Genomic DNA, 11656 nt, shown 5'->3' with positions numbered 1-11656 from the left:
AATGTAACTCTAGTTTCGGAGGATCTGTGGTGATACTTTATTTGTTCTCTAATAAATAAAGCTTGCCTGGAGATCAGAGGAAAAAGCCAGCCATTATAAGTAAACACAAAAGTCATGCAATGTTAGCACATGCCTTTAGTCCTATTACTTGGGAGGCAGGGATCTGTCTGGATCTATGTGAGTTCAAGGCCACACTGGGAACAGAGCCAAGCATGATGGCACACGCCTTAAATTCCAACACTAGTTAACCATGGGGGTCTGGAGGTCACTACACAGACAGACAGGAAGTGACAGAGCTGGGCAGGAAGAGGAAGTGATGTAGCTGGACAGAGAGAGCAAGTCAGATGGCAGAACAGCAAGGCATATAGGCATGGGTAGACAGGAAGTCATGGCATTTGGAAGCTGCAGAGTTGGTGAGGTGAGGTTAGCTGTGGCTTTGCCTATTTCCCTGATCTCTCAAGTTTTCACTCCTATATCTGGCTCTGTGTTTTTTATTTAATAGGACCGTTTAGAAATTCGTCTACAGGATCCAACACCCTCTTCCGACCTCTGAGGGCACCAGGCACACACATGGTGTGTATACACCCACACAGGCAAATACTCATATACATGAAATAAAATGAGCGAGTCTTTAAAGAAAAGACCAATTCCTCTTCCTGCAAACTCTTCCCGTCCTTGGATTGACTTGACCCCTGAGCCTCATGATCGCTGGCTTTGAGATTAAAGTGTTAGCTGTTGGCTCCCAGGTCTCCAGAAGAATGGTTTCAAATCATGTGCTTCCTCGGCGTAAGCCAGTTTCACAACAGACACCCTCATATCCGTGTGTAATGAGTATAGGTGTATAATTTCAAAATAAATTATTTTTAGATATAGTACATGTGTGTGCAAATGTTTTCATGGATACATGCCCCTGTGCTGTGGGATGTTCTGTATGGCAAATGTGTTGCTCTGATTGGTTAGTAAATAAAACACTGATTGGCCAGTAGTCAGGCAGGAGGAAGTATAGGCGGGACAAGGAGGAGAATAAAGCTGGGAAGTGGAAGGCTGAGTCAGAGAGACACTGCCAGCCGCCACGATGACAAACAGCATGTGAAGATGCCGGTAAGCCACGAGCCATGTGGCAAGGTATAGATTTATAGAAATGGATTAATTTAAGCTATAAGAACAGTTAGCAAGAAGCTTGCCACGGCCATACAGTTTGTAACCAATATAAGTCTCTGTGTTTACTTGGTTGGGTCTGAGCGGCTGTGGGACTGGCGGGTGAGAGAGATTTGTCCTGACTGTGGGCCAGGCCGGAAAACTCTAGCTACACCCCTGTGTGTGTTTGAGGGACATGGGCATCCTAACCCTTTCCTGCAGTGGGGTGGGTTGCAGTGAGCTCTGGCATATTTGACGGGTTCACTATTTTGCCTGCGTGACTTTCACTCTTGCTGTTGAGTCCATCTACTCTGGTGCTGCCACTGCTGATCCTTCACTCACACTAGCACTGGCTTCTTTGGGCTTCCATCGTGGACTGAAGACCAGAAGTTTTGTGGAATCCTCCAGCCCAGGAACTGCTGAGGCAACCAGTCTTGTGGACTGAGAAACTTCCGAGAGAGACGGCCACTGCAGGGCTACCCCCACGGCTGAGGCACCAGCCTCAATGACTGAGCAACTGAGAGGTTCTCAGGCCATCTGACAGGAGTCAGCTGCTTCAAACTCCTCAGACTGTATCGTGTAAACCAATTTTTTTTTTTTTTTTTTTTTTTTGGTTTTTCGAGACAGGGTTTCTCTGTGTAGCTTTGCGCCTTTTCCTGGAACTCACTTGGTAGCCCAGGCTGGCCTTGAACTCACAGAGATCCGCCTGGCTCTGCCTCCCGAGTGCTGGGATTAAAGGCGTGCGCCACCACCGCCCGGCTTATGTGTAAACCAATTTAATCATATCAGTCACTTGCCTGCTGCTGTGACAAGATGCCATGGCCAAAGGCAAACTTAAGGAGAAATTTATTTTGGCACAGGGTTCCAGAGGGCTAGCTAGAGTCCATAATGGAGGGAAAGACCTTGTCTCTAACTCCCAAGTCCCGGATTACAGGTGTGTGCCTGCCGCCACACTCAGAGAACACTGGGGATTGAACCCAGAACCTAATGCATGGACTCAACCAATTGAGTCACATCCTCAACCCAAGGCTGTCTTAACTTCAGCTTCTAGAGGCTTTCAGGTCTGACTCTCCATGTACTCTGGGTGGTTTCCTCTCAGACTCAGTCCCTCTTTCTCCTCCACACCAGACTCACATCGCCTTCTCTCATAACTCATCCTCACAGAGGTGGCTCCCTTGGCTGCCATATCCCTGGGTTCTGGCTCTGTTGTGACCTGTGACACCCTTGACAGAGATCCACCCCTTTTCCCACTAGACCCCATGCCTCTAGAGAGGACAAGCCCATCCTTGATAGCTCAGGCTCCCTACAGAGTCTCAAAGCCGAATTATTTAGTAAGTGACTGAGCAAAGAGTCAGAAGTCCCAGGTGCGGCAATGGGAATGACCGACCTCAGACCCTGCAGGAGGCGGGACACAGCACCCACCCGACCATCAGCCTGAGTCCTGAACTCAGAGCCCTGGAGGCAATGCTTGATTCCCAGGAGCTAGCACAGCGACTTTGGGAGATGCTGGTCGTTAAATGAACCTTTTGGAGCCCTAGAAAGTGGTTTCCACACAATCTAGACACTTCCATGAACTGGAGCCAAGTGGGGGATGGGTGGCAAATACCAACCCTGGGAGCAGGAAGGAGGAAGCCATTAAACTGCACATTTGTTCAACGAGAGATAAAGAGTACAAAGAATTACAAGAAACCCCCTAAATTACAAGTGTGGGTTTCAGTAATTGCTAAATTACAGAGCTCTGACTTTATTAGACACACACCCCCTCTGCTTCCACAGTTGCCAAGGCCTGCCTCGAACTGACAAAAGCCAGAACATTCTGGAGGAATCTGGGCAGGGAGTCAGTGGAGGCCCCCATTACAATGGAGGCCAAGACACAGAGACCAGGGCCAGGTTTCTGATGGTGAATCCTGGGTTGCCTCCCAGCCTGAGCCTGCCCAGGTGGAAGCTGGGGATTTTAATGTGTTTTGAATTCACAAGAACTGCAGTTGCCTGCAGCCAGTGGAATTGGAGTGGGGGAGGGGTGTCAAGAGAATTTTCAAGGTCGTTTTAAAGTCATTCTGACAGACAATAACTGTGAGCAGGATGACATCTAGTGTGACTTCCACTGCTCACATCTGTAACAACTAATGCTTCGGGATGTCACCACCCAGCTCTCTACAGCGATGGCACCTGGGTGGTTACACCAACTTCCACAGAACACAGTCACACCCTCTGTCTCAGTTACTGTTCTATTGCTGTGAAGAGACACCATGGCCATGGCAACTTATAAAACAAATCTTGTATTTGGAGTCTTGCTTACAGATTCAGAGAGTGTCCCCATGGCTATCATGGCAGGCATGGTGAGAGTTTTCATCTGATCCACAAATAGCGGGGATGGGGGGTGGGGGGTGGGGGGGTGTTGGGAGGGAGAACTGAAAGTGGCATGAGCTTTTAAAACCTCAAATCCCACTCCCATGACACACCTCCTCTAACAAGGCCACACTTTCTAATCCTTCCCAAACAGTTCCACCAACTGTGGTCCAAACATTCAAACATATGAGCCCATGGGGGCAATTCTCTTGCAAACTACCACTTCCTCCAATTTTCGTACATGCCCTTACATAGAAGTACATTCCACCCACATGGAAGTTTCTGGAAACCATCCGTTTCTCTCCTACATATTGACTTCAGGGAGAAACCCAATCCTACCTTCAAATCACTTGTAGCCAGCAATGAAGCGAAGTTTGTTTTTCAATTTTTTTCTAATGCATGATTTGGGGACAAACAATAAGTTGCAAGACATACAAAAAAGCAAGAAACATAATCACGAGGAAAACCTTCACCAGGGAAAGGTAGGGATTTTGGGATTATTAGCTAAGGTTAATTTCCCTTTCTATTGCTATGACAAAATTCCTAACAGAAGCAACTTGTAGGAGGAAAAGTTTGGTTTGATTCAGTTTAGGAAGTCCATCATAGCCAGGCAGTGGTGGTGCACACCTTTAATCCCAGCACTTGGGAGGCAGAGGCAGGTGGATCTCTGTGAGTTCAAAGCCAGCCTGGTCTACAAAGAGAGTTCTGGGACAGCTAGAACTACACAGAGAAAGCTTGTCTTGAAAAAACAAAAATAAATAAAGAAGTCCATCATGGCAGGAAAGGCAGGGCAGTGCGTGGCTCCCTGGTGGCCTGAGTGAGGGGCAGGCGTTATGTGGAGCTGACCAGAAAGCAGAGAGAATACTCAGACCAGAGTAAGAGCTGTGGCCCACTTCTTCCAGCTTGGTCCCACCTCCTAAAAGTTCCATAACCTCCCAGAATAGCACTTGGGTGGGGAGCGAGTATTCAAACACACAAGCCTGTGTTGTATGTACCTTCAAACACTAACAGACAAGATCTTAATTCACTGAAGTGAATAAAAATATGTGAAGAGACCTGCGGGGGGGACCAGTAGGGAGAGGCCGATGCTGCCTGTGAACATGGGAATTTCAACAGAGATGGAGGATGGGATGCCGCTCGGGGGAGAGGACTTGCCTACCGTATATTGTAAAAGCCCTAAACTCCATCCTCAGCATTGTAAGACAGACAGACAGACAGAACCTAAGTCCCCATGCCAACCCTCCCCAGCAGCCCCTGGCAGCTGCTATCCCAGGCAAGGACATCCTAAGGTAAGAAGCTACAGATTCAAACACAGGGCACCACCGCTCTGTGAAGAGGCAGAGGCAGAAGTCGTGTGGCAGGCCTGTGCCCAAGTCCAGTCTTGGCTGGGCAGGTGAGTGTGCTCCTGAGTATCCAGCCTTGGACTTGGTCTCCCAGGGAGGGATCCCCGGCAAAGCCATTTCTCTTTAGGGACTGTTTCTTCCTGGGATGGGGCTCAGATAAAGTAACCAGAGAGACAGAAGAGGCCATGGTGATGTTCTGGGTGGCAGGGCTAGCTGAAGAGCCCAATGCTGATATCCCTGGCACCCAAGAGAGGGAGGAGGCAGAAGGGAGGAGGGAGAGGGGAGGAGGGAGAGGGAAGAAGGGAGAGGGGGAGGAGCAGGCAGTGGCATATGGTAATGATACCTTACAGAAACTCTGGCATCCAGACCCCTCCATGTAGCATGAATCTTAAAGAGTTCTTATTAATAAAATCAAACCTGAGGCCAGGTATTGGAGTGAACTCTAGAAGATCAGAGAGACAGAACAAGCCACAGCTAACCTCACCTGGCCAACTTCTCAGCTGGTCTTGTTTCCTCAGACTGGAAGCTTCTGTGTCCTTATCCCAATGGCTCTCAACTGAACTGCTGCTAGAAGCCTGAAAGCTTAACCAGCCAAATGCTTCTAGTTTCTGGTCTCCACGCCTTATATATCTTTCTGTTCTTGCCATCACTCCCTGGGATTAAAGGTGTGAGTCACCATGCTTGGCTGTATCCTTGAACAGATGGATTTCTGCCTCTGGAATGCTAGGATTAAAGGTGTAAGTGCCACCATTTTCTAGCCTTTGTATCTAGTGGCTGTCTGTTCTCTGACCCCGGATAAATTTATTAGGGTACACAATATTTTGGGGAATACAATACCACCACACCTCCAAGTGGTGTTTGTTTGTTTTTTGTTTTTTAATTCAAGCAGACAGATCAAGAACCACTTACTCTGGGCAGCCTTATTTATTCATGCCCCATTTTCTTCTGGTTATTTCTAAGCACCTTCTATGAGAGGGAAGGAAGACGTTTTTCCATGAGCATTCATGCACAGCAGTGGTACAACAGGTCCTGACCACCAATGGTGGAGTCCCTGTAGCCCAGAAGACTGTGACCGTGCTTCCGATGTGTCCTGGGTCTGCCCAGTCCTGCAGAACAGGACAGTACTGCTGTGGCTCTCAGGGAGGTAAGGGAAAGCCCTGGATTGGACACACATATCCAGGCTTCAGAGATGCTAAGAGGGCCCACCTGCCAGGGCTGGAAGAAGGAGTGACATTGTGATGGAGAGAGGCTGTGAGTTCGCATTGGGTCTAGGTGGCCCTTGGCTTAGGACAGAATCCATCCTGCTGTGGGCTTGTTGTGGCTTGGGTATGAAACTGTACTGGGTATGAAACTGTATTTTCTACTGTTGTGATAAAACACCATGACCAAGGCAACTTATAGAAGCGTTTATTTGGGCTTATGGTTCCAGAGGGAAAGGAGTCTATCATGGCTGGAGGGAAGCGAGGAGTGGACATGGTAGCTGGAGCAGGAGCTGAGGGCTCTTATCTTAAGCCACAAGTGGGAAGCAGAGAGAGTGCACCAGGGATGGCGTGTGGCTTTGAAACCTCAAAGCCCTCCTCCAGCGACACACTTTCTCCAGCAAGGCCACACCCCCAAGCCTCCCCAACAGTGCCACCAACCAAGGACCAAGTATTCAAATGCCGGAGACTATGGGACATCTCTTTAAACCATCCCGGAAATGTACTCCTCAACACTCACATGGTAAAGGTTTGCCTCCCAGTGCCATGTTGAGCAGTGGGACTCCAAACCTTGGGGGGACATGACTGGCTCACAAGGGCTCTGGCCTAATCAGCCCACTGGCAGAGTCATCATTTGATAGTGTTACCAGGTGGTAGAAACCAGGAGATGGAACCTGACTGGAGGAAGTAGATGCCTGGGGTGGTGCCTTCGAAGGGCAGCCCTGGTCTCTCCTCCCTCCCTCCCTTCCTCTCCCTGCTTCCTGGCTACTGTGAAGCAAGAAGCTTTCTCTGCCACGCCCTTCAGCCAGGAGGTTTCTGCCTTGCCACTGAGCTGGAAAGCAGACAGTGGACTGAGGATGGCACCTCTCAGCTGTGAGCCAGCACACACCTTTCCTCCTGGAAGCTGCCTTTCTTGCACATTTTATCACTGTAATGAAACATAGGGGTCCTGCCTGCCTCACTCCCCAGCATCAAAGAATGCCTAAGTGACCACTGTCCCTGTTGGTGGGACAGAGCTTGCCCAAGGCCACACAGCAGAAAAAGGGACACCATCCCAGTCCCACTGGATCCACAGCCTCTCCAGGGGCCACACTGAATCACATTGACTTAGAAGGGACCCTCAGGCACTACTGAAGGCCAGCTGTTCTCAGCCCCTCTGTCCACTAGCCCAGCTCCAACTCTGGCCTCCAGGAATTCTCCCATATGTGATCTAGGAGGGATACCCTTGGGTTCTTATGTGGACCCAAGTTCAAGGCTGCAGAGTTGAATCTACATGGGAAAGTGATTTGTGTTTCAGCCCTACTTGTCTCCTTGCGCTGACATAGTACCCAATGCAAGAACGAAGTAAAGAAAGGTTTATTTCAGCTCACTTTTGAGGGTTACTCTCTGTCATGGTGGAAGTGGCCAAATCCTTACAGGAAGGAACCTGAGGCGGCTGGTCACATGGTGTTCACAGTCAGGAAGTAGAGAGGTGAATGCTGGTCCTTGGAGAGCTTCCCTTTTCCTTATTTATTCATTCAAGGGCCCAGTCCATGGGGTGGTGCTGCCCACATCCTGGAAATGGGGTGGTGCTGCCCACATCCTGGAAATGATGGTGTGGGCCTCCTAGTTGGTTCCAAATCCAGCGGCAATGAGGACTAACCATTACACCTCTGCACTAAAACTCATCGTCAGCAGAGCAGGAGGCCCTGGCTATCCCTAAGCCAGGAAGTGGTAACTGGATAGGAGCAAAGGGAAGACAGTGAATTAGTTCTAGTTATTGTTGTCACCAAATACCTGATTGAAGCAACTTAAGGAAGGAGTGTTTGTTTGTTTGTTTGTTTGTTTGTTTTTATGGTTCATAGTTGATGGAGATACCACCCATCGGGACAGGAAGGCATGACAGCTGGGGGTGGGGCTTGTAGTGCAGCTTCCTCATATCTCTACAAATCAGGAAACTCAGGCAGAAACAAGTGTGACCTTCAAGTCTCACCATCTCCACACCCAAAAGGCTTCATAACCTCCCAGAACAGCGCCACCTTCTGGAGATCAAGCATTCAAACACATAAGCCTGTGAGGGACATTTCACACTCAAACCTTCCCAGGCAGGAGGAAGGAGAAGAACTCACATGGGCCTCCTATCTCTTGCTCTAGAGACACTCCCTATTTGGACTTCTGGGTACAGGGCCAAGAGGATCCTGACAGTTCACTGACAAGCCAGCCTAATCAAACTTCCAGTTCAGTGAGAAACACTGTCACAAGGCAATAAGGAAGAGATACTCAGTATCCTGCCCTGGCCTCTCTCCATGTGCACCCATGAGTACATGCACCCATACACATACATGCACACCTGCAACACACACATAAACTTTTAAAATTTTATTTATTTACTTATTTTGGTTTTTTGAGACAAAGATTCTCTGTGTAGCCTTGGCTGTCCCGAACTCTCTTTGTAGACCATGCTGGCTTCAAACTCCCAGAGATCCACATGTCTCTGCCCTCTAGGTGCTGGGACTAAAGGCATGTGCCACCACAACCAAGCTATTTTTATTTTTTAACTCCTACTCAGGAACAGGTTGGCTGGCAGTCACTGTTTGCTGTTCCCATGCCTACCTTTCAAATGTTTTATTGAATGCAGCCATGGCTTGAACTATCAGAGACACAAGGGGACTTAACCTCTTACTTTATTCTTTTGTGACAGGGTCTCACTATGTATGTACGCAGCCAGGGTGGTCTCTGGCTCTCCAGCCTCCACTTTCAGAGTGCCAGGATCGCAGGTCTGTGACACTATTTCCGCTCTTACTTTTTACATTTTCTTTCCGGCTGTGGCCCTCAGCAGGAGGAAACCTGGCTCGGAGGCCGTGTGGAGAGAGTTTCTGCAGGCCTGCTTGACCCACTGGCCATCAAGGCAGACCATCCTCCACACCAGAACTCTCCAAGGGCTCCTGAAAACTGATGTGGAGTGACCACCACCTTGCGTAGATGCAGCCCCAGCTAGAATCCCTCACGCACGGGGTGGGGTGGGGGGCGCAGTGGGGGGAATCTGCTGTTGCACAGACCCCTCCCTCCTGTCTCTTCTCTGGGCAGTGGAGCATCTGGATAATATTCCTATTCTGACTCAGGAAATGCACCTCAGTCCTACGCTGGTTCCCAAAGGGCTGCACAGGCAGTGCGGAGGAGGGGTTGGGGGTGACAGGGACACGATTCCTCTCCCTGCCCCCACTTCCAACAGGCAAGAGGAGGGGGAAACACGGAGGGACACAGAATCACCCCAGTGAACAAGGAACCCTTCTGGACAGAAGACACAGGGACTTGGGTGGGGGTTTGGGAACTGTGGTAGCCTCAAACTCCTGATACTCTTGCCTCAGCCTCTCAAATGCTGGGGTTGCCATGATCTCCCCTAGAGCCTGAGGTCACGCCCCAGCATCAGAGCTAGGTAGCATCACTGGATGTGAATGGGGATTTTTTTTTTCTCTAGTGTGTAATTTCTTTTCTGGAATTTTCCATATTGAAGGCTATACTTGTAGCCAGAAAGTGGTGTTTAAAAATGAGTAGAGACCTGGAGAGATGGCTCAGTGGTTAAGAGCACTGGATGCTCTTCCAGAGGCTTCAGGTCCGATTTCTATTCTCAGCACCCACATGGCAGTCTGAAACTCCAGTCCTAGGGGATCCCACACCCGCCTCTGGCCTCCTCCGGCACCAGGCACACACTTGGTTCACAGACATCTGTACACATTAAATAAATAAACAAATATATATAAGTGCTTGGAGAGGCCAGCTCGGTGGGTAAGGTGCTTGTTAGGCTAGCAAGAGAACCTGGGCTTCGATCCTCAGAACCAGGTAAAGCTCAACATGGAGGCATGTACTTAACCTTGGCAATGGGGAGGCAAAACCTGGCAGATCCATGGGACTTGCTGGCCAGCCAGCCCAGCCTATTTGTTTGGAAACTTCAAGCCAGTGAGAGCCCCTGTCTCAAATAAAAAAACAAAAGCTAAAAACAACGAAGGCTCCGGGCGGCGGCGGCAGTGATGCATGCCTTTAATCTCAGCACTCAGGAGGCAGAGGCAGGCAAATCTCTGTGAGTTTGAAGCCAGCCTGGTCTACAGAGTGAGATCCAGGACAGGCAGCAAAGCTACACAGAGAAACCCTGTCTCAAAAAAACAAAAACAAAAGCAAAAAACCAACCAAGGTGCTGTGGGATAATGCTTTTGTACACTGGTTTAATAAAACGCTGATTGGCCAGTAGCCAGGCAGAAGTATAGGTGGGATAAGCAAACAGGGAGAATTGTGAGAAGAGGAAGGCTGAGTCGGGAGACGCCAGCCTGCCATCCAGGGAACAGCATGTAATGGCACACAGGTAAAGCCATGGAACACATGGTGACATACAGGTTAACACAAATGGGCTGAGTTTAAGTGTAAGAGCTAGTCAGTGGTAGGCCTGAGCTAATGGCCGAGTAGTTTTAATTAATATACGCCTCTGTGTGTTTACTTGAGTCTGAGCAGCTGCGGACCAGGCAGGACACAGAAAAACTTTCAGCTACACCAAGGCTGTCCTCTGGCCTCCATGCACACAGATGCACACAACACCCTCCTCCACATACATATGTACACACACACACACACACACACACACACACACACACACACACATACCCACAAACAAAAATCCAAAAGCGGCCCCAACAGGGCCTGCTCTGAACAGGCTCCTCAAGCTTTCCCAGCCTGATCCAGGTGCACTGGGTAGCCCTCGCTCCAGTGGCTCCCCAGAGGTTTTTCCATCTGTTTCCTGCCTTCAAACCCTGAGGCCTGGGGTGGGGAAAGGGACACTAGGCATTTGTAGGTCCTCTGGGACACCTCAATCCTCACAGAAGCCTAAGCCAGTGTGAGCAGGGCCCGCTGCAGGACCTTCCTGCTCCTGGGTCACGCCTTGGTGACAGTCCATCCTGGACCATGCCACTGCTCCAGTAACCATATGTGCTGGCTACATGTGACGCTATGGCTGGATAGGTAGGAGGAAGGTCAGCGGCATGGGGGTCCCACGCCATGAAGCAACCTTGCTCTTCTGTCCAGCCTCCCGCCCTCTCTAGTTCTGGCATTGATAGACAGCTCCATGGAAAGGCCACACTCAGGGCTGGAGAGGTGGTTCAGTAGGCAAGAGCACATGCGGCCTGAGCCGGAGGACCTGAGATCCCCAGCACCCACATTAAATTGTTTTCTTTTGGTACAGCCATGCACACCTGTAACCGCAGTACTGTAGTGTGCAGACGAGATCGCTGGGGCTTGCTGACTGTTGGTGGGAGGTGAGGGTTCCCCCATTACCATCTAGGAGGCACAAGAAAGTCCATGCTCCTGGGCAGATGGGAATGACGGAGTGTTTGCTTTTGTGAATGGGAGGTGGGTACCCCCATCACTGGATGGGAGGCACATGTGGGCTGGGTTAATGAGTGACAACTGCCTAAGTCTGTCTGTGGCTGGAGGACAGACGATGGGAATGAACATGGGAACGGTTCGGCCTTGAGGAAGGAGAACCTGCCAAGGGCCTTAGAACTGGGGGACTCAAGCAAGCTGGCTCCATGGACCCGACCGTCCCATTCTGCCAGTGCCATCGGCACTCGAACCCATAACCCGGGATCCTTGACTTAAAGACTC

This window comes from Peromyscus eremicus, chromosome 8a (genome assembly GCF_949786415.1).
Source record: "Peromyscus eremicus chromosome 8a, PerEre_H2_v1, whole genome shotgun sequence".
NCBI lineage: Eukaryota > Metazoa > Chordata > Mammalia > Rodentia > Cricetidae > Peromyscus > Peromyscus eremicus.
The sequence above is the reverse complement of the archived record's forward strand: the minus strand, read 5'-3'. Positions refer to the sequence as shown.